Source organism: Rhyacophila brunnea, unplaced genomic scaffold (genome assembly GCF_057557595.1).
Source record: "Rhyacophila brunnea isolate RB1 unplaced genomic scaffold, BYU_Rbru_1.0 scaffold_3, whole genome shotgun sequence".
In the NCBI taxonomy this organism is placed as follows: domain Eukaryota; kingdom Metazoa; phylum Arthropoda; class Insecta; order Trichoptera; family Rhyacophilidae; genus Rhyacophila; species Rhyacophila brunnea.
The window spans coordinates 11,603,320-11,628,665 of record NW_028232965.1 but is presented as its reverse complement, the minus strand read 5'-3'; the positions used below and the strand labels follow the sequence as shown (position 1 = coordinate 11,628,665).

At 33.8% G+C, this 25,346-nt stretch overlaps 1 pseudogene across 1 annotated transcript; it reads right to left on the bottom strand.

The window, feature by feature from the left end:
- On the bottom strand, window positions 1–22,471 carry LOC147067890 (cytochrome P450 4C1-like; annotated as a pseudogene). Its single transcript, XR_015071344.1, has 8 exons — window positions 22,441–22,471; window positions 16,793–16,972; window positions 14,644–14,826; window positions 10,247–10,451; window positions 7,300–7,451; window positions 5,903–6,085; window positions 1,947–1,998; window positions 1–61 (listed from the first exon to the last, which is right to left on the bottom strand). The product of XR_015071344.1 is annotated as a cytochrome P450 4C1-like (transcript).
- Between the last annotated feature and the right edge of the window lie 2,875 nt (window positions 22,472–25,346).

Here is a 25,346-nt window from a genome sequence, read left to right as displayed (position 1 = left end):
TTAGCTGGCAAACTGGTTGATATAGTTTGCCAGCTCATGATGATGATGATGAGCTGGCAAACTATATCAACCAGAAATGCAAAGTCGCAAACCCACTCATTGTCTTCAAACTCTGGGATACTTTTTGACTTGCTTGCGAAGTATGATTGTATTTCTTACTTCAAATCAAACACTCTTTTCAACATTTTGGTGCGGCTCAGCCATCTTACTTCTGCGTAAAATGTAACGTCATCATAGTCTGAATCCATAGACTTAAGGAATTAGCACATCTAGAGGCAGCATTTGACATTATTTTTATTTTCTCACTGCTCCACGGGCCACAAGTTGACATCCAGCGGGTTGGCCACCCATGGTTTAAGACGTTGTGAAAACCCTCAAAACAATAATTAGTAGTCTTATAACATCTCTCAGCAGCAGCCTCAAAATGATTCCATAATCCAATTGGAGAGAAAGGTGATCTTCCCGTACTCAATACTATACGGTAATTTCAATATTAAATAATGTTATATTTTTCCTCTGTTCTGTTTTGTCACTGTTCTGTTGTTTCTTCATGTTATGTTAATTCAGGTTCTGTTAATTTATGTTCTGTTTTATCATGTTCTGTATATTCATGGAACCTAGAATATGTATGAAAATGCCAATTTTCCTACTTTTTGCTAGGTTTTTACTAATGGGTATGTGAGGATTTTTTATTATTCAGTTTTTCGTATCAATAATGTATAGTAAATGTAAATAACTATTTTTAATATTACGATAGTTGATAAAAAAGTGAGGGAAATCTAAAAAAAAAATATTTTTCAATTCTCTATTATTTTATTAAATTATTACATTTACAAACTAAATAATATCAATAATTTTCAATAGGTATGTTTATACAGCATTTAATACTATACCTGAAAAGAAAAATGGGTAGTTTTTCATATGAATTTATATGTTTATCGGGAAAAAATATTTTTTATGGGATGATTCTGGAAGACTGAAATTTTGTAGTTATTTAAATTTTCACACACTTTTGTCCATTTAATAATATATCAATGGTTTTCTGGATTGGATAGGATATTAAAGGCATTTTTGCAAGTAATCATCGTTATACTCAATGTTGAATCGCCATTATGAGAATAATAATTCATTATAACTAGTCTTTATAAGTCTGTTACTATATCTTCATATTGTCTTTTTATAGTTAACAAATAAAAATATGCATAAAAATACAACTTTTCCCACTTTTTCTAGGTTTTTCACTAATGCGTATATGAAAATTTTCAGAATTATTTTTTTTTATTATTCAATTTTCCTATTCATAATGTATAGTAAATGTGAACAATTATTTTTAATATTACGATATGTTGATAAATAAAGTGAGGGGAAATTAAAAAAAAAAAACATTTTTCGATTCTCAATTCTCTATTATTTTATTCAACTATGTATTACATTTACATTCATAAACTGTATACCCTTACATAATATTACTGTCTCAATCATTTTTGATGGGTACGCATTTCATACAATATCTGGACAGAAAAAATGGGTAGTTTTTCATATTTATTTATATGTTTATTAAGAAAGAGTATTTTTTATGGGATAATTCTGGAAGACTGAACATTAGGACTGACTGAAATTTTGTAGTGATTTTAAGTTTCACACACATTCCATTTAACAACAGGTACGTCAATGGTTTTCTAGGATTGGATAAGGTATTGCTGACATTTTTCCTAGTAATCCTCGTTATAGTATATATATTTTTTTTTTAACAGAATAGGTCATGTAGGGTTTGAAACGTAATAAAGTAGGATAACAATAGTTCCGGTAAATATATCAATTAAGAACATTTCGTTCTAGGTTCAATTGATATCGGAATACCATTAACCGGTATCATGATGATTTCAAAAACAATTTCCTTTTCCAAGAATATTTTATGGTCAACGGCGCAATATATTTTTAATGACCTAAGTACGGTTGCTAGCATAACTTTTAGTAACATCATTGCATATTGCTTTCCTGAAAAAAAACACACACAGTTAGCGTTTTATTTTGAAACAGCATTCATATAATAAATAATTATTAGTGTATAACCACAGAACAGAAGAATTCCGATAGGCCATATCCCAATGCACTACATTTTGATGCAGGGTTTTGAATGTGTGAGTGTCCAACGAAAATGAGCCACACATTATAGACGTGCAATAGTGTATGTTATATACACCAAAATTGAATAAAGGTCAGAATATAAAACGAAAGCAGTTGTCAGAACGAATGCGTATGCGAATTTTTGACACGTGTTTAAGTTTATCCCATATTCTTCCACACTCGAGATCGGTTGCCTGTTTCTCCACACCCGTTTGATATTTCAGTTATTCTCCTATTATTTCTGAGTTCCCTGAGTACTAAGGAGAAACATATAAATTGTTGTAGGAACTAGAATACTTGATGGCATTTCTACGTCTTAGTGTGGTTATATTGGTAGATAGTATAGAAAGAATAATGTTCTCTACATAGGCATAATATTCTTTGCGATTTCACCTTCTGCTCAGAACAAATGCAAGTTTCATTATTTATCGTAGCAACATAATATACACATTAAATTTATAGTAAATATAGTTGACCGATTCAGTATTTTTTTATAAATGCATGTAATAATAGTGTGGAGTTCGTTATAAATTAATCTCGAATGCAAACTAATTGTAACTAATTTAATCGTAGGTACGCGTTAGTAACGTGTTGTTAGCTTCTCTTTCATATGAGGTTACTTATAATTTATATAGGAAATGTTTTATTTAACGTCTTATGTATATGTATCCGACTAGCCATAGCACGTTTACGCATGCTCAGATTTACTGCTGGCACCTTGGAGTATACATTGTTGCAACCATAACAATAAAATGCATATGAGGCTGTCAGTTTCAAATCGGCAACCTCCATATTGTGCCATTTTGAGATAATCGCAAAAAACCGTCAAACACATTTAAGATTACAAATATAATATTTTCTATTTCTATGAAAATTGACAGCAAAATAAAATATTCTTAAAGTCATTTTTAAAATTAGTCGTAGAATATAAAAAATGACGCCTGAAAAATAAAAGCGACATTGCAATCAATCTCCGGTTTATTCTATTTACAACCATACCTCTGACCGTCCCACCCGAAGAAGATAGATTATCCGCATGGAAGGCGAACCTACCCTCTGAGGGTCTCGAAGATTGGGTAAAGCCAGCAGAGCATCTCCCAACAGTAGCCAGTCTCGGGTACCGTACATGAAAAACCCTAAACAGACTAAGAACCATAAGGGTGCGGTGAAATGCAAAGCATGGAGCACCTTTTTTCATGCAAGGCTTACCCAGTAAGCAGCAATTTCGACGAGATCCTATAAGCCGAGGAAAATTGTGTTGCCTTCGCCAACTTCTGGAGCGACACATTGTAGTTATTAAAGACCCGACACGACGAAGAAGAAGGCTAACAAATGGAACTGGATTTATTATTTTATAAATATACTTATGTACATGCGATGGAAAAGTATTTACAGAATTTGAATAAAAAAAAATCTAAAAACCCAAAATGGAGGTAACTGACTATGTAAACATTAATAATTATTGTCGTGCAATTCCGAATATTGCTTACATGGAATTATTATCACGCGGTATAACGATCGCGGCGACCCGGGCGGCAAACTATACAAACTCTACGCAGCACACAAAGCATGCACGCGACAACAACAAACGCGTCTCGTTGAGCATATGTATGAACAGTTATTGTCGCGATTAGGGATTCCAATCCCGGGATCCCGAGCTATTTTCGATACCTATGAATCCCGGGATTGGTAAACATAATCCCGAAGAATTCGGAATTGATTTTTTTATCAATTTTTATGGAAAATAAAATAAAAACGAAAATATAACAGCAAAATACTTTTAATAACAAATAACTAAATTAGAAATAAACTGAGTTTGAATGAAGTTTGATTTATACCCATATGTAAGTTGCCGATTCATTTTATTTTTTCACATAAATTAATATTAATTAGGTACTTACAAGATAAAAAGAACTTTTTAGATACAACGTTTTTAAATTTTCTGTTGAATCATATAAACTTGACTTGGCTAGCTTAAAAGATCAAAAAAAATGTACTTGATAGAAATACTGAATAATGAAATGTCATTTCATATTGATTTCCGTAGTAACGCACGTATATATTATTTAATAATTTAGTTGCTAGGACCCCCTAGCAACCAATAATGGTATCGAAATAACTTTTCATGCAAAACAGAATTAACTGAAAATGAATTAAATTCTACTTAAAGATGGCTAGGCATCGTCTTCTGATATATTCTAAAAGTTTCAAATGTCTAGCTAGTCGGGAAGTTAGTTAAAAATCGATTGCAAGATTTGTACCGGACAAACAACCACCGGACAAAGCAGAATACTGCCTAAAAAAAACGTTGTAATAAATAAAAATGAGAAAGATTGGAAAAAATAATGCTTCGCACTTTTAACAAAGTAATTCGACCATGATCTCAGTTTTTGACGGCAGTTTCATATTTGGCTGACTAATTAGATTTATGAAGCGGAAAGGCCATAACTACACCACGATTTGCTTTACTATTTTAAATCTCGCTAACCCATTCATCGAGTCTTTACTATCCTAAACAGCAATCTCATATTAAATTCACAGTATTATTTATATCACAATATTATTACCTCCATTAACGCCATTGGACGTACACAATATTAATAATAAAAATGTCTTAAATAGTATAAATTATACTAGATTTATTTTTGACCGATTCTATCAATGTTATTTTGTAAATATAAAAAAATATATATAAACTATGGAAAAAATGCCAATTCCGGGACCAGTCCCGGGATCTCGAGATTGTCAAATCGTAGTCCCGAAATCCCGGGATCAGAATTTTGGCTCGGACAAAAGTAGGTAGGTACACAATATTCCCTTTCTTACGACCATGGTTACTGGTTACCGCGACTCACATTAATAATAGCTGACTTTCTTAGCGATAACTAAAGCCTAGTCTACACCAAGAATATCAGTCTGTTAGTGAACAATATTTTTACTGAACCGATTTATTTTGCTCCTGGGAAGTAAATCGTAGTACAAGACTCATTGTTCAGAGCCGCGTATAGTGTGAACAGTTTGAAGGACAAAATAGCAATCGACTCATAAAGAAAATCTATAGAATTCATCTCACTCAATAATATTCACGATGGCCGAACGGATTACGCGTTTGCTTTTCTATAATGTCATGGGTTCCAGGTTTGAATCCTGGATCTGGCAAATACACAATATATTATTGTTTGTTTAATTTGTGTTTGGGGTCAGAGTATGGACCTAATAGGTTGAACAAGTGGCTAACATCCATTTCTCGCAAGAACAAAAATCTGTGAATGCAATCCTCCACTCTGTGGAGACCCATATTATGATCTATCTTAACACATTGACTGCTGACTAGATAATTAATTTTTAATTACCACATTTAAATCTGAAATAGAAAACGGGTAAGGCTATAGCAGGTAACCGACTCGAGTAAGGAAGAATTCGTGTTAAACTTACACACGTGGCAAGAATACATTTTGAATACTGAATACGAATACTGAAAACTGCTCTCGGTTTATGCATTTACGCTCATTTAATGTTGGTGTATTACACACACTATTGCACGTGCATAATGCGTGCTTCATTTTCGTAGGACATTCAAAAGCCTGCATCAACATGCGGCGTATTGAATATAGCCTATCGGTATTCTATTTATTATCTGTTTTGTGGATAGGACATACCCAATCAAAAGTTTTTTTATCAATGTATGCTGGGATCCAGACTTCATATTATTATTCCATGTGATTTATTTATATAATTTAAAAAAAAGTGAGTAATATTTTGTTTCTATACAAACCTATACAATTTCTAGGCCCCGCACTGAAAGGGATGTAAGAATATGGATGGCGTTTAGCGCATTTTTCTGGTAAAAAGTTATCAGGATCAAATTCATCAGCCTTTTCACCCCATATCTTTGGATTTCTGTGTATCGAATAAATAGCAATCACACATTCGATACCAGCAGGTAAAGTATAGTTGTCTGAAAAAAATGTTGTTAGGTACGTACTTATTTTGTTACTGGGTATATACCTACTTGTTTTATCAATGAAATTATTAAATAGTAGATACCTACTTCACGGATTATAATTATTTTGAGTAAAAATCTGTAGACATTAAAAAATATAAAATACAGAAAGTGCACTCAAAGATAAAAATTAATACTATTGATCCAGGATCGATGAGCCAGCTGGGAACAGCTGCAATTTTTATAGCCGATTTCGGCAAAATTCATAAATTCAAGAATAATTCAGTATATCGGCTATTTTCAAAACTTGTTTGCCGCTGGCTTTCACTAAATAGACAAGAATGAAAAGTATTTATTCAAATTAATGGAAATAGAGCAAAATTGGTAATAGTTATTGAATGTAGAATAGCAAAATGTTGCATCAGTACATGCGCAAATGCTTTGTTTCGGCTAACTGCGTGACGTTACTGATTCTGGTATGGTCCCTTCTGCGTGCGTGGAAGAAATTTGCAACATTTCCGGCAGTTTTGCGTTATGACCATGCCACGGTCGAGACGATTTTGCATGTGCGACCAGGGTTAGATAAACATATAAAACAGTAAAAAATCTAGAAAAGTTTGACCGAATGGGACTTGAACTCATTGAGTACCCCAGTTAAAACGTCGTTACAAGAAATAATTTGCATATCTATATACATATAGCTTAGAGGTGAAGGGACTCACGCGGAAAGTGAAAGACGTGAGTTCGAGTCCCATTAGATCCAATTTTTTTCTAATTTTTTTCTATACATGTACTTATGATTTTCTGTAATACAGAATCTAAAGCGGGGTACTCAGTCGCTCGTGGACGTTGAATGTTATACCCGTTCCTCACCGCGAACAGTGAAATACTTCGATAGTGTTGTTGTACATCTTTTTACGTGAACATGGCTGCTAACTGGGATGAGGAGAAATGCCTACTTTTAATTGATGTTTAAAAAAAATAATAGTGCTATGGGACCCAAAAGACAAAAATTACAGCTGACATGATTCAGCTCAGAACGAACAGCTCGCCATCGGTTATATGGAAATCATTGACGTTGCGTCCACATCTACAGTTGGTTACAGTATTTGCAACAGTCAGTTACGGCTCGCTAATGAGTACCTGGCTTAACATATTTAAACTTTGTGTGTATTCAGTATTGATTTTTTGAAATATATAAAACAGTGTTTAATGAAGGGTACAATTACCTCATTTTATTTCTTGCTTCAACTCTCTACCGATAAATGGTAAAACAGGAAAGAGCCTCATAGTTTCCTTTATGACTCTCTCCGTGTATTTCATCTTCGAGAGATCTTCCTTTGTCACTGATCTGCTTGAATCGCCAAATATTTCATTGAGCCTGTAAAGTAATATGGTATCATAGAACATTATGTTTTTGATATATTATGTATCATTTAGAGGAGCCGTCTATAACTGCCGAATATTTAAGTGCATAACAAGGTTTTAACAATTTTACATAAAGTAGAAATGTTAATATCGTGACAGAATTTTAATATTGTTGCTTAGTGTATTTCAAACTGTAAGATTTCATTTTTTAAGCTCTCTATTAAAAAGGTTCACCGCTATCTCCCCTAAAATTCCATTATATATATTTTGATAAAATGTAATATCTAACGGTAAGTATCTCGTATAATAGATGAATGGTACCCTTGAAAATATATTTAAGAGATTAAAATAATATGTATCTAATATATTTAGTATGAAGGATTTTATTTTATATTTAAAAGATACACGTTTTTTCACAAAACAGAATTGAAAATAATTTTTGTGTATTAATTATTGTATGTATGAACTTATTACATAATATCTCATATTTTAATAAGTTGTAAGAAATCACTGGCATAATAAGTGGTTGAGTTTTTAAGTGGACTGTAATTATTTTAAGGTATGATGAGGAGGTCGGATTTAGTGGTAGGGGCGATGGAACAGAGTGGCAGACACTGGCCTTTGTGATGATGTATGATGGCTCCGTGGTCTGGTTTTAACTGTCACTCGGGCGGTATCGTTGTGGGTCACCCGGTTCGTACACTCCCGCACTTTGTGACACAGTTTTATGGATTATATGTGAGGGTGTATGAATTATGATGATAGTTTATGAATGAGGCTGTATCTATTGAATCAATCACTTAAGCGAAGGAAAGCTATTAGAAGCCCGCACGCGTCCGCTGTCGAGATGCAACTGAATGTTCTTTGTAACACCGTCTCTCACGACCCCTAATTGCTTATCAAATGTATTGTAACAATAACACTGGGGATTAGGAGGTGGGTGAAGAGATAAGGAATGGAATGGGACTATAAATGGCCCAACCATAGTCTCCCCGGCATCGAAAGTTATTTTCGGTTCCCGTAGTGAGGAACCGAAGAACAAAAAAATCACCTAATTGGTACGAGTTGGGTACGTCATACCAACTGGACAAGAGAAGAGAAATAAACAAACAATGGGGGAAAAGAAAAAAACTAACGCTAGAAATTGCAGACTAAACATGGCACCGAATCCAAATCTTAAGGAAGTTACTGGGATGGTATCGGGCGGAGTTTAACCACGGTTCGTTTGTCGAACGACTCAGGTGGTTTTTATGAACACCGCTCGAATCATGGCATCCAAATCAGAAAATACCTTCAATAAAAGGCCTATCGGCCACTTAGGTGGTGGTATATCGTATGCGTGGATTAGCACCACCGTTTCTGATTGGATCGATTTCATCGGTGTGTTCAATCTTTCTTGTTCTCTCTGGAAGCTCGGTTGTTTCTGGCGATGGTCAGCGTCCAAGGATGCATTTTATGTTAACCTCTGGGTGCTACCAGTTTTTTCAGGTATTTTTCTGGTTCGGTTGGATGACTTACTCCTTGCCTACTCTGTGGCCTTGGAGTGAACGAGTGTACTTCTGGTGTACTCATCCTGTCTGAAAGGGTAACTGGGTGCTTCGGGTGAGAAACAGCTTGTTGAGATGAGAAGCGATCCCGTTCACCTTGCTTTTTACGCTTCTTCCAAACCATCTCTGTGGTATTTATGGATTATATGTGAGGGTGTATGAATGACGATGATAGTTTATGAATGAGTCTGTATCTATTGAGTCAATCACTTAAGCGACGGAAAGCTATTAGAAGCCCGCACGCGTCCGCTGTCGAGATGCAACTGAATGTTCTTTGTAAGTGGTGGGTGAAAAGATAAGGAGTGGAATGGGACTATAAAAGGCCCAACCAATAAGTATATTTTTATAGCCAAATACACTATCGTATTTATTTGATATTCGGGGGACTATTGAAGAAGTACAAATCAGATAAGTATAATTTGAAAAATCAGTTACGAGCATTTCGGAAATTCAAACTAACTTGTAACTAACTGCTTTGTATAGATATATAGAATTTTGTTCCCAATATTGGGCATTCTAACCCCTTTATTTCAGGAGTTTAATCTCTAGTACTACCATATTTTTAGTTGCAAATGGAAAAATATTTTGTTTTTAAATACATAAGTACCTACCGAAGAAAGCATAATATATAATTAAAAATAATGAAAAAAGTAACTACAGAAATTTCAGTCGCTAAAAAAGTAGCAAAGTCAGATTTTTGTCGTCATTACACCCATTGTCATGGTGTGTGCCTTATTTATTTATCCAATAGCTCCAAAAAATCGATCCCATCAAAACTCTAAATTCAAAAAAAAAATGTGTTTAATTTGAGAAATGTCTACCATTGATCATATATTATTACGGTGAATTTGATTAATCCATAATAGATTTCCCATTCAACATAATATTATAATTACCATGAATTTAATGGAGGAATTATGGGATTATGTGTGCAACACTGAAATAAAGGATAATTCAAGATTCACCCAGTACCTATTTAAATTTAATAAGCATTTTTACAAATAATATAAAAACAATTTTGACAAACTATTCTCAATTTGTTTTTCCAAATTATTATTGTGTTTTTCCACGTGAATGTCCAAAATATAGACAACGAAAAAACATACATTTTCGTAAAATTACTAAATCGTTTTCCAAGGAAAAAAGCAACTGAAAATGTAATGTCTAAGCAACTGTAATATTATATTTAACTTAATTTTTGCGTCGCATTTTGGCATTGCTACTTTTTTGGCGACATATTATAATAATAATTATATCATACTCTTCAAAAACTTTGTCTTGAATATTTGAATGGGAACCAAGCAGTAAAAGGATCCAACTTAGAGTTTTTGCTGTAGTCTCAGTCCCTGCTATCACCATGGTGTTAATTTCATCTCGCATTTCTTTATTTGTCCATTGACTGCTTCCAACTGAGTCATCAATTAAAACATCAAGGAAAGTTTTCCTTTTTGGGAAAGAGTGTCCATCTGAATATCATTGATAGAAATAAACGTATAAGTAATGGGTACAGTAAAAATCATATATAAATCCCATATAAAATGTAAAATTTTATATGGGAGATGCATCTTTATGGGTATAGTACAAAATTTTAGATTTTTATCATTATTTTTTTTGTATTTTATTATTTAACGTAATTTAAAAATAATTCACATATTAGAAAGAGCGCGATGCAAAGTCGCTAGTTTGATTTGTCCTATTTTTATCCATGGTCTTCTGAATCTGTCATCCAAGATCGGAAGAAGTCATTTTCATAGACTATAGCAGGGATGGCGAACCTATGGCACGCGAGATGATTTTGCATGGCACGGAATGTTTTATGTTGGAGAAAAAAATAGATATAATTAAAAAAAAAATCTACAAAAAAGTTTTACAAAAACCTAAATACTTAGGTACATACCATATAATATTAAAAATGCCTATTTTCTTCGGTTTTGAACAATATTTATCAATTGATGCGCAAACGGAAACGACGAAATAAAATTCATGCATTCACAGATCGCATGGTATAAAAAATAACAGGCAGATACTCTTCAAGAATAACCATTATCATTAATTTAAATTGCATATATCGGTCCTTAAGTTTTATGCGTCACACATAATAATATTATAGCACTGACCTTATCAGGCGGCGGGAGAAGTCAGATCGCAGAGAGGATGCACCATCTGATCCAAGCAATTTTGGCGTCAATTTGTGCGTAAATAACCAAACTAAGTAGGTATTATAATAATACTCAAGAATTCAATTACTTACTTATAACTTTTTTAATAGAATTCTTATAACAAGTTTTTCATTTTTTACCTGCTCAAACTACTCGAAAAACTGCTCGGCACGTCAGACAGTCAATAAATAATATTTGGGAAATTTTGGCACGCGTACGTAAAAAAGTTCGCCATCACTGGACTATAAAGTATAGGTAACCAACTTCATTGCATACAATTGGTTTAAAATTGAACTTCTTTTATATACATATAATAGGTACCGGTAATGCTGAATGTTAAAGATATTAATTTCGTAATAAATTATTATAGAAAAATATTAATAAACATACTCTTAACATTGTCATTATCTTGGATATTAGAAATGCTGCTGTGTGTATTATAATGTATTTGCTTGTTTACCTGAATCACCTGTAAGTAAAAAACTTAAATTTAATTACACATATTTAAAAATACATTCTTATAGATACCTACATACAATCTGGAAAAAATGTACATATGGGCAGTGGTGGCTCATGATTATTATTTTTTTAATGGTTAAATAAATCTTTGTGAATATTTTTCAGAATTCAGATTAATAATAATAATGATAAGTAACCAGGATCAACCAAGGTCACGCAGCGCCATTAGTCCAGTAAGTGTTTACAAAAATGTATGGGAATGGGCGTAGTAGACCTCTGAGGTAGGACGCTGAAAATGACAGGAGTCTATCCCTCAGTATTCGTATTGCCAAAAATAGTGCCCAGCGATCCGAATGATTCAGCACATTTTATTTGGCGGTTTAGGTGCTTATTGGGTCTTTATAATATAATGATATTATCATCCCCGAAATAAAGAACATAAATTAATACAATGAATAACAAAAATTGCAGTGGACCAAATTGAGATCCGAGGGGAAACTCCAGGTGTAACATGGGAGAAATTTGATGTATTTATGACATTTATAACTGACTGCTTATTTGCGTTTACTTAAATAACTTTGAAACCATTGTAATAATTGACTACCGTAGATAACTGAATGCTGTATGATTATATCAAAATTAATTGTATAGTATCACATTTGAATATGTATATTATAAACTGTCATCATTTAAGTTTCAGTCAGATAAAATGCTGTGCTCCAATGTGGTAACCACTACTGCGATATGGGCTAATAAATATAATTCTAACTTAAATATTTTCAAAAGCCATGCTAAAAACTTTATAACATATTTGTATATCTAAGAATACACTATTGTAAAGTGTGTGAATGGTTGAAAACATTTGAAAAACAATATCTACAATAATTATTGTGAAACTGTTGCAAAGTATTTAGATTACTATATATAGTATATAGTATAGTCCTGAATTCCTCAAGCGCAGCTTGAGCGCAATCTTGCACCATATTTTGTTTCATCTAATGGCAAAGGTGTGGGAAGAAGAGCGCTGTCCAAGGGACTGTGTGAACGGAAAAATCATCAAACTTCACAAAAAAGGCGAACCTCTTAGCTGCGACAAGTTATAGGAAAGATGTTGGCAAACATGCTCTGATGAGAATAAAGGACCGGATAATGCACGTCCTTAAAAAACACAAGCTGGGTTTCTACCTGGACGAGCGTGTGCTGAGAAAATTCACAACCTTCGATGTATTCTCCAGTATAGCTATGAGCTGAATAGTACATTGACCTGCTGCTTTGTGGATTATGAGAAGGATTTCGACAGTCCGCACCGCTCCTCCTTTTGGAGGATACTGGAAGCATATAGGTCACATCCTTCCTTAGATCATTGCCGTCATCAATAATGCCTGTATGAGAATAGCGATTGCTGTGTCAAAATTTCAAAAATGGTTCGGGGTCACGACCGGAGTCAGACAGGGTTGTGTTCTTACTGCGTTTGTCTTCATCATCATCATCTTTAACTTCGTACTTCGAACCTGGCCGAGGCATACCTCTTATCCCCACGGTGAAGCTGTAGGACCTGGAATACGCCAATGACGCTGTCCTTTTCGACAACTCAATTGAGGGCATTCAAGAGATAATCGACAGACTTCATGAATTCGTATCTAGTTGGTCTGAAAATCAACGAGAAGCAAACCAACATTTTGTGCAATAGCACATGTCCTGATCCAGATTTCCTTCTGATTAACGACGGTCAAAACATCGACAGCTTCAAATACCCGGAGGTGCACATCACGGGAGATGGCATTTTGCAGAGAGAGCTCGTTATCCAAATGGGATTAGCTGGAGCAACATCTTCACATAATCTTTGCTGTCCATATGATTAGCTTCGTTTTCTTTATTATATATACCTACCTTAAATTCATTTTATTTTTCGTAATTTTCATGTGGTTTTCTCTTCCTGGAACCTTGCATTAGAGTAAATTCTTTAAACTCAGTCAGAGCTCACTTTGAGCGTAGCAACCTCAGTCTTGGGTATTTTCTCCCAGGGCATTCCCAGGCAAAATTGAAATAGATGCCACACATCGCCACTGTAGGGTCCCGTAATACGCTCGATTAAGACCGAATGTGGTACGGGGCGGGTTTTGATTTGAAGGGATTAACTTCAATGTAGAGTGTCTGGGACTCACGACTGTGCTCGGTCAAAACCAAATCGCCTATTCGATGTTTGCATTTTGATGGTGCTGCTTTACGGTAGCGAATCATGGTACCTTATGAAGGTTCAGAGCAACCGTATACTGAGCTTCGAGAACAGATGTTTGCGGTGGATACTGGGTGTGCAGTGTTATGACTTTATGACTAACGAGGAGATAAGAGAACGCACCAAGCAGCCTCTCATCACGCTGAGAATGGAGAAGCGACATTGGACCTGACTCGGCCACGTACTGCGGATGCCAGAAGAGAACCTCAACCTGGCTTGCATCTTCTTCAACCCAACCGTATTCCTGGAAGACCACTTAATTCTATCTATAGAGTGTATACGGCTATGCTGGCATGATATGGAACGACGAAAGAAGACTGGCTAGCGACATAGATTCTTGGAGGCATCGTGTGGTATCCATATGCTCCAGCTAAGGGGCGGATATGATCAAAGAAGAAGAAGAAGTTAGTCAATAACAGAGACATTGCGTCTAATAGATGTTTGCAATCGACAATCATCAGATATTCGACTTGATTCTTCTAATCAGTGAGACAGGTCGTACAAATTGGTGACATTGCCGACGTAACGACGTACTTGTCAAATCCTTCAGTAATGTACTGATACGTTAGGGTTTGGCAATGTACCCACTCTGTATGAGACGCGTTTAAATGTGCTTGCTAAAAGCTACGTCAACGAATGTTACAACTCCACTACCTGGCTGTGATAGTAATTAGGGTTTAGCAACCTCATAATAGATGCAGCCATAGCTGGAATCATAGCGTAATTGCAATCCAGACATTTGAACACAGATTAGTTAGATAGCTAGATACTTGTATTAAGTTGTGCTTACGTTATCGGTAAAACCATTAATAGTTTCTAAATATCCTTTTTCTTTTTTAGCGTATGGTGTCAGATTAAAAAGCCAAGATGGCTGCAGCCACAATTTAGTCATTCTTTTATATATCAATACAGTTTCACCCACGACTGACTGAATATAAGATGAATTCATTGTCTTCTGAGCATTTAACTCTACTCCCATTGCAGTTTCTGTAAAAAAAAAAGTAGTACTTAGATGAATTCCCTCAAAAATAATAATATTATTATCATCATAATATACTACAACCCGATGTGGATCTTAGCCTCCTCCAGGAAACGTATATTATACTGTTTGAAAAATACATGTATACGAAATAGTATTGTTTAATAAAATTTAAGATAAAATTGCACAATGAATGCATAATATTATTGATAATAATTTATCGAATACTTATGGCGGTGCTCTTCATCTACACATTCTACACCATATATGAACCGCACACCATTAGTATCCCCTACCATCTATAAACTGCTTTCTATTTCCATTGCCTTAGTCTCTTCTTTTTTCACAAAGTCCAACTACCCCAATTTAGCTCCATTGACCCTCCTTTTCCCTTCTGGCCTGTTGAAGAGAATCCTCATCGGTGGTTGGGTGTCTTTTATTCCATTCACTGAACATATCTCATTAACTGGACGTATATTTTTAGGTGGACGCTATTTATACAGATATGTCAAAGGCTTTTGACCGGGTAAATCATGATATTCTCATTAACAAATTATCTGCAGTAGGTAGATCTATAAATTTTCCGCGCCCTACGTTCATTACGCCACGGTATACGCATGCATAACGTGTGTGGAGAAGTGGCGGGTGGTGGACGGAAAAGCAAGTACAGAGTATTCTTGAATATGGGTCCATTATCTGGAATCTTTTATGAGGTTTCTTATAAGCTTGTTTTAAAGCGTGTCCAATAGAAATTTCTTCGACATCTTTATTTATATATATATAATTATTTTCCTTTTGATATTTTCTCAAACGAGTATACTTCAAGGCATGCTCATTTTTCATTATGCTGAAGCTCGTAAGTCACTTCTACTCTTAAAACATTCTACCTGCTCTCACGTGATATAGTTTTCAATCCTGATATTCTGGAAAATTACCATTTTTGATGATAACTTTACTGTCTCTTCGTGTCAGGTTATCAGGCACCGATAGCGAGGGCTATGCGGTTGGTCAGTGCACTCCATTATGACGTAGACATTTTTAATGATGCGCTATGTATTTTATTTTTTAAATTCTACTTTATTGTTTAATTTGGTTTTTTCTTGAATTTTTTTGTTTAGAAAATTGCGTTTATTTGTTGATTTTTTTTTGCAATTTGCGATTTTGCGCGAATGTGCGAATTTGCGAGATTTCCGAAGGAGTAGCGGAGTTTGGCTTGAGAAAGATCAGGTAACTCACGGCCCGTTTCTATGTCTCATGTCTCATGTTTGTACTTTTATTTACTTTTAGATTCTTTATTTTGTAAATGTGACATGGATATAAACATATGAAGTATAACAAATTTAATGGTAATTTCAATAAACTATTTCTTTTATTCAACGAATAAGACAAAAGATTTCAGAATGTAACGTTCTATAATATACCTACTGGATATACACAGGGTTCGAAATGGACCGGAGCGCACTGGAGCGCCGTTCCTGTTCCTGAAATCAGTAAAATTAACGCCCCGTCTCGTGGAAAAAATAATTTGACCGTCTGAGCTAGATATGTCATAGGTATAATAGAAAGTCTAACATACTTATGTTTATGAAATATACAAAAAAAATGATAACTATGTATTGTTCTTCAGAAAACTGTCGTGCGCTCCGGTTCGTAAACTTTTCCATTTCGAGCGCTGGATATACATAATTTGAAAACATCTCAGGCATAAACAGACTAAAAAAATCGTTTTGTAGAAAAAATATGTCCCGTGGGGTGTCGTATCTCTCATTAATTTGATAACCCTATATTATATTTGATTATTTTTTTAAATAACATCTTCAAATGTTAAAGAATTCTAAGGTGAGAAAAGATACGGAATTGTAACGAAATATACATTTTTTCCTACAAAATCAGAAAGAAACACTATATATATTAGATATATTATTAAAACTATTTTTGTTAAATAAATCCAAAAATTGCAAATATAATACATACCACAAATTAGATCAAGAGTGCAGGGCGTTGTGAAATTAGTGACATCAAAGGTACCCCTTTGATTTGACAATTGGTTTACCATTATTTCGCTTTTTTTGGCAAAAATTTCGATATATCCATCCAAAATCTTTTGATGAAATGTTGGCGATAACTTCTTTCGATGAACTTTCCATAGCGATGCTGAAAAATTACATGTTTGAAGTTTTAAATAAAAAACGATCTATTCTTAACGAAAAAACAGGACGTGAATATTGAGTAATAATATAAATATGGATAAATGTATTTTATGAATATTCGTTGATTTTTTATTTTGGATGTATCATTAATTTACGTTTGGAATTAGTTAGAATAGAATAAATATTTTTTTTTTATTTTATTTATTAAGGAAAACAAACAGTTACATATTAATTACAGAAATTTATAATATAATAATAAAGAGTTAATGCAACCAGCAAAGTTTCCATATATACATTATAATATAGTTAAGCCTAACAAGATAGAGAGTAAAATAACATAAATATAAAGAAATTACATAAGAAGATTACATGAGAAAAATGAGGAAGAATAATGAATAATTAAATAATATACAAAAGATAAAAAAGAAAAATAAAAAAGTAACATAAAAAATAAAAGAATTAATATGTATGTATAAGTAAATACATTATATATCTATGTATACAAAATTTTTGAGGTAGCATGTTTAAATGAAACAGGTGAATTATTAAAAGGGTCAACGGTGGAGAAATACTATTATAATTTAAACAAGAGCGCCGAATAAAGGAGTTTTGTGCATAATTAGAACCGCTACGACTGATATGGTACAAAGTTTGGTTTCGTGTAAATCTTGATGGACAATGGAAACCCACCCTTTCGAGTAGGTTTGGCGAGTCAACAAAACCATTGATAATTTTAAAAAGAAAATATTGATCATATATAGAACGTCGACTTTCCAAAGATGGTACCATAAAAGTTGCAGCGGTCGAAGTAGAATTAGATTAATCATAACAGTAGGCTTCAAAATTAACGTGCTTGCAAAATCGCTTTTGCACCGCTTCGAGCCGATTTATATAAGTAACGTACTGTGGATTCCACACGACAGAGGCATACTCAACTAAGGATCTAACATAAGAGAAGTAAAGAACCTTCAGAACATCAGGTGATCTGAATGGTTTAGAGATCCGAAGGATAAAACCTAGTAATTTTAATGCTTTATTGATGGTTTCATTGATATGAGCGTTTTATTATTTTATTATCCATTATAACACCCAGGTCACGTATTTTTGAGCTGCGTTTCAAGGGTTCGACTCCTAGTTTGTATGGTGTGATGACGGGGTTCATACTTCTGGAGAATGTTATTGACGAGCATTTGTTGACGTTTAGATAAAGGTGATTCAGTTGACAGTATCTATACAGTCTATCTAAGTCAGATTGTAACTCAATACAATCATCGACTGAAGAGATATTTTTATATATTTTTGTGTCATCTGCATAGATGGAAAATTGTGAGTTAAGAAAACAGGTGCTCATATCATTAATATATAAGATGAATAATAAGGGACCAAGGTGGGACCCCTGCGGTACTCCAGATGGAATGTGTATAAAACTGGAGACGAATCCTTTAATTGCAACAGCTTGCGAACGATTTGAGATGTATGAAGAAATCCAACGGAATACATCCCCGTGAATCCCCAGGGCCCAGAGTTTTTTAAGTAAGATGCAGTGATTGATTTTGTCGAAAGCTTTAGAAAAGTTCGTATATATAGCGTCCACTTGCGTTTTACTGCCCATTGAATTAAGTATGAAATCAGTGAATTCAAGTAGGTTAGTTTCTATGGAGCGTCTCCTAAAAAAACCATGTTGATTTGGTGTGATGAAGTTACGTAGAGCTGCAAAAATATGGTAGGAAATGATCTTTTCTAACAATTTGCCGAACATAGGAAGTTTGGATATCGGCCTGTAATTAGTAATGACGCTTTTGTCCCCACTTTTAAATATAAAATATATAAAAATGGGAGGAATACGATCAGAACCGGCGCCTTTATTTATGTCTATGTTTTTGATGTATGAAAGAACTGATGACGGAGTGAATATTATTGAATTAATTATCATAGCGCTAACATCTTGCAAAACAGGTGTTTGTAAGGATGACGGAATAAATACAGATTTAAAATAATCATTGAATAAATTACATATAGATTTGCCATCCGAAACAATTTTTTCATCAAGGAGCATTTCACCGGGAATATTGGACCCATTGGATTTGGATTTAACGAATGACCAAAAAGATTTTGAGTTTCGCTTAATGGATTTTTCTGCCCGTAAGATGAAGTCTTCATAACATTTTTTAGCAAGGCGTTTTTGCCTTTTTCTTAAAATGACAAATGTATCGTAATATATGGGGCTTCTGTACTTTTTCCATTTCTTATGATACTTTAGTTTTTCATTTATAACTTTTATTAGGAGTTTGGAAAACCAGGGAGGATAACGATGAATTGGAGTTATGCATTTTTTCGGTACGTTAGTATCAATTAACTCCAAAAGTTTAGCATAGAAACAAGCCGAGGCCTCTTCCATATTCATGTTTGGTAACATAATAGTTTCCCAAGATACTGCAGAGAGATCCTTTTTGAGTTTGGTGTAATCGCAATTTTTAAATAAATATGTCTCACGAACAGCCGCTTGTAACGTTTTCTTTTTGGTTATACTACAATTAATAATAAGGGATTTATGATGTGCGTCTTCTGGAGTAAGGGGTGTAATGCACGAGGTAACCACGCAGTTACTAATGTCAGAAATTACAAGATCAAGAATACGATTATCAATATTACAATTAGAGTTAAATTGATGCATGTTCGTGAAGGATAAAAAATCAGTTAAACTGGTACAAAACGGATCAATGTTGTAATCAGGGTGGAGATAGTTGACGTCATCAGATGATGTCCAGTCTAAATTTGGAAGATTGTAATCTCCTACCATAATAAAAACTTCATCAGTATGAGAATGATATATGGTAGAGCTTTTTTCCAAGTGCGCGCTAAGATTGGTTTTAAAATCGGTTCCGCGTGGATGGTAGGAACAACATAGATTTATAATTTTAGCGAGACTTTCAGTCCTCAGGGTGACCCAAAGATCCTCAGCACTACTATTCCATTGAGGCTGAAGGGATGCACTGAATTCCAATTTCACTGCGATTAATACACCACCACCCATTTTTTTCCCAACTGATTTATAATCGCGATCTCGGCGAAAAATGTTATACCTAAAGTCAATTAGTTCGTGATCCCTAATTTCGTCCAAAAGCCAAGTTTCAGTAAGACAAATTATATCATAGTCGCAGTTAAGGACACTATTTAAAAAGTCGTGCGTTTTCGTGCGGACTCCACGTACGTTTTGATAATAAATTTGGATATCAGAGCCTGAGATAACTTAAGTAATAAATAGTTAAATAAAAATATATCGTTGCACCAATAAAGTTAATTACACAAAAAATATGATATTCCTCGGTATCTCAAGATTAATAAAAAGTGAAGTGCTCACGAAGGTGAGTTTCATTGTATAGTTCATTTCATTTTCCCTAATTCTTCCTCTTTTGCTATACAAATAGCCGGGGAGGTATCGTTTTTCCTTGTGAAAATTCGACCATTTCTGACCCAGGTATAAGTAAACCCCAGATCTTTTGCCTTGGTTTTAGTAAGTTTCAGCAGTATTTTGTTTTGTTTTGTCAGATGTTCGTTAATGTACACTGGGAGTGATGATCCTGGGATGCCGATATCGGCAGAATGTAGCATTTTTCCACCGGATTTAGATTTTCGCGCTCCCGATAATATTTCAGCTTTCATATCCCTACGGCAAAGCCTTAATATAATTGAGTTGGGTCTGTTCGGAACGGGCGTGAATTGCTTAATTCTTGAGACATAATCGACATCGTTGGGAGGAATGGCTACTCCGATTTTGGCCCCTAGCATAGAGACAATTTTACGGAGGTCTTCGTCTTTTTCTTCGGAATTCCAATTATCTCCACATTAAGGAGACGATCCCACTGAGCATTTTTGTTATTTTCTTCTTGAAGGTCATTTAATTTAATTTTGACCGCTTCTAAATGGGTTTCTAAATTGTTTATTTTGTTAATTTTGTTTTCAAGTTCTTTAAACTTCTTGTCGAAGGACAAGAATTTTTCGTCCATAAAATTTAAGTATTTTTTTTTGTCTAAAATTTCTTTTTTTAGATCTTTAATTTCCAAGATATCAATTTGAATGCCCTTAACTACATTCAATATGTCAGTCAAACTGGGATTATCATGTGATTTCTGTGAACTGACGACAGATTTAGCAGGGGTATTAGTGGCGTCACACTTACTGCAGCTAGCGCACTTCCATTTTGATCTGGTGCTGGAGGTCATTTTTTTGAATGATGAAGCAGATAATCCGATACACTGATGATGGAAGGATAATTTGCAAGTACTGCATTCCAAGTCAGCTGCAGCTCCGGTCGTCAACGCGCAGTTTAAAATAGCACACGGCATCGCGAGTATTATTATGGTAAAATATAGGTACTTGTAAATAATATCGTTGAGCGCGGTACAGTAATAATGATTATGATAATTGGCTATTACGGCTAATTGATCACGGCACTGGTACAAACAGAATGAACAAAAATTGGAATCAAATTTAGGTTATGTAAGTTACTGCACGGGTATAAAGTATTATTTATAAAATATTGATTTGTTTTAACACATTAATAATTAAATAAAGATTAATCAATATATGTATGTACACAAGTCACACACTGTTGTTATTGTCTTCTACGGTTATGTAATATTAAAAGAATTTACTTTTTAAAATCAATTATCGAGCGGATAAAACAAATCGACCGTTCACTACGGCGGCTGTATAGCTGAATTAGTAAATATGGTTGAAAGACTCATTTAAAGAATAGTTTCAGTACCTAATTATATTTTTAATATATATGTATATATATATTATATAAACTGATGTAAAGTCATTAAATAGTATCTTAGCCCCACCGCACACATAGCCACCGAACGCGACCACTAGCTTAGTTAATTCATTAGAGATACTTTAGAAAGGCAAAGGTGTGTAAGAATGGATTCTCTGTGCTAGCAAGTACTTGCGTTAATACTAATTTTACGAAGACAAAGAAAACGCTGCCAAAAACAAAGATGTCCAGTTCATCGGCGATACTCCCTCAGGTAGACTGAGAGTCGCCGACTTTTCTGCTTACCGAACGAGGCCACTAGTGGACGCATTCAAATTTTTCGATGGGTCCGAACGCGTCCACTCAAGCGACCAGTGTGCGGAGCGTTCATTGAAACCCATAGGAAAATTAGACCGCAGCTGAACGCCGCCGAGCTGTGGCTGTGTTCGGTGGCCGTATGTACGCGGGGCTTTAGTTTGGGCAAGCGCTCGTCCAATAGTGTCGATCGCTAGCAGTGAGCACCTGCGTCTGCCATAGCTTATCGACCGAACGCGCCCACTCAAGCGCCTAGTATGTGGAGCGTTCATTGAAACTCATGGAATAATAAAATTATTCCGCAGCTGAACGCGTCCACTAGTGGCTGAGCTATGGTCGCGTTCAGTAGCTGTGTGTGTGAAGGTTCTTAGATTGATCAATACACATAGAAAACGTACGTTCAGCAGTAAGAAGTCCATTTCCCAGCATATTCGCTGAAAAGCGATATGAGAAAGGTTTTTTTAACTCCGCATTTAAAACAATCTCAACATCAGAGGGATTTGTTAACACTTAAATGTTAAAATAGTTATTATCTTATGATAGGTGAAATTAAATTATTTTTGGCATTTGACTGGGCATACAATATTGTTAAATATTTTGAATACACGGTAGTGTTGAGAATGATAACATATTCTTTGCTACGCATTATAAAATTATTTAAATTAAGTAGTAGCCACTGTACAAATATTCATATTTTATTTTATAGTTAGATATAAATATTATGTATTTACTTACTTATGATTAGTTTAGGTCCCAGCCAAACTTTTATAATTCCTCCAGCTTGTCTGTATAACAATTCCATTTTTTTTATTGTGTTGCTGATTGCTAAAAGTATAAATAAACTTTTTGCTAAAGTTAAATAATAACAACATTCAAATAAAGTAGACCTTTGCCCTATATAATTTCCCTGGAGGACTTTTTGATAATTAAGACTAAGCCGATAAACACGTATCGATTGAGGTTCTACCGGTGAGTCATTAGAGCTGTTGTCTTAACAATGTGATTTTGTGTTTGTGGCTTTGATTTTGTTTTAATATTATATATTTGTTATCGTCTACAGTTCACACCTTCCATCCCAACATATATATGATAACAATATTACATATTTGCTCAGCGTGGGTCAAAATGGAGCTTTTATTGTATTTTCAAAGCATGATCCTGGACATTCCTTAAACGTTGTAGATAATCTATTTATATAATTCTAAGCCTAATTATCCTTTATATTTATTTTGAACATTTAATGACTGCATAAAGTATTTTTATTACATAAAATAGTATTCTTTTAAATCTCTCGCTCTAATGTTTTAGAATATAGTCATATTTCAGTACATAAATGTGCAGTGGTGTTAAGATTTGTTACATTTAGTAATTTTTAAACGCATTTATAAAACCATCAGTATAATTTATGTCGACATTATTATAGTGAAATATTTACGATAAAAAATATATTGATAATCTCTGTGATCCCAAATTTGACAAGAATTAGGCATTTTATTATTTAAAAAATGGGCAAGATTAACACATTTGAAGTCTTTGATGTCTTTGACCATTCAAATGTGATAAACATCCTACGAATAATGATTGCTTTGTAATAATTATTGACCTAAGAATAAGGTAGTGTTTTTTTGAAATACGCCATTTCTTTTGGGATTCCCCAGTGGTTAAGCTACAACATAGGCTGTAGCCATAAATTGATAAACTAAAACTAATACCAATAAAAATACTTTATGCAGTCATCAAATGTTTAAAATAAATATAAAGGATAATAAGGCTTCAAAATTATATAAATAGATTATCTACAATGTTTAAGGAATGTCCAGGATCATGCTTTGAAAATAGAAAAAATGCTCCATTTTGACCCACGCTGAGCACGTCCGCCCTTAAGGTGAAGCCTTTACTGAGCCGTTTTGAAAAAGGCACCTAGCGGAAAAATACGAAGCTTGCAATTTAAATTTTTTTTTTGATAATTTACAATTTCAACTGTATTAATTAATAAATATGTATCTGAAAACATTAAAAAGAAAAATACTTTTTATTTTAAGTCAAAGATAAACTGAATCGGACCGCACCCTATTATTACATATACTTTATGGTCATATTTATTATTAAAATTTAGTTTATTAAGTTTTCTAAGCATCAACTAAGAGATTTTTGACTAATTCATAGTTTTAATAAATAAAAAACATCGATTTTTATTAAAAATATAAATGTGTAGGTATAACTTGAAATCCTTTTTATTTATATCAAATTTTTCTATGGTCCCAATATTGAAGCTTGTTTTTCAAAATCCTAGCTAGAAATTCTACCATTTATAATAATTATTGTTTTAAAAAAATATAGTATTATTGTTAAACTCCATATCTTTCTTATTGATTGTGCATGAAGTATGAACGGATTATTATTTTTTTCACCGAACGTTAATTAATAGAGATGACTGAATAGAGGTTTGCCTGAAAACTTTTCAATTGAGGGTAGATGAATCTCAATGACATTCTTGAATTTAGCAAGTTATTATATAATATATAAGATAATAATTTACGTACATATTATTATTATAATTGTTAGACTACCTTTTCTTGACATTCATAATGATTTTTGATTTTAAAATAAATTATCGTTTTCGCTCCTATATCAAGCATATTATGCCCCCTCAGAGAATGCAAGTTGTATTAAAAAACGTTTTACGAGAAAAGGTTGTTAGCCATTTGACTAATCAATGACAAATCAATGTCAAACTGACAGATTTAATTTTTAGAAGTAACCTTCTAACATTATCCGGAAATATTTGAAAGATATGTCGCAATTTATCACAATCACCATTAACCTGGATCAATCCTCTGCTGAATGGATGTCACTCCAAGCTGATTATATTTCTCTCGGTGCTATGAATTGCGTATTTGCGCTGCTATATTGAATAATCGACTCCTCTGATCATTATTATACTCGTATATTAAACATGCGTAAAGAGTATTATCAGATATATTATTATTATGTTTCTTTATTTATATAGAACCATTCCAAATTCAAAACGCGTTATTCTGATATCCACTCATTTTATACAAGATTTTATTATTATTATTACAACGTTTTTACAACGTTTTTCTTAGCTCGTATTCGTATTTGTCCGGTGGTTGTTTGTCCGGTACAAATCTTGCTATCAATTTTAACTAGCTTCCCGACTAGCTAGACATTTGAAACTTTTAGAATATATTAGAACACGATGCCAATGTATTTTTTAATACTTTTAGCCATCTTTAAGTAGAATTGATTTCATTTTCAATGAATTCTGTTTTGTATGAAAAGT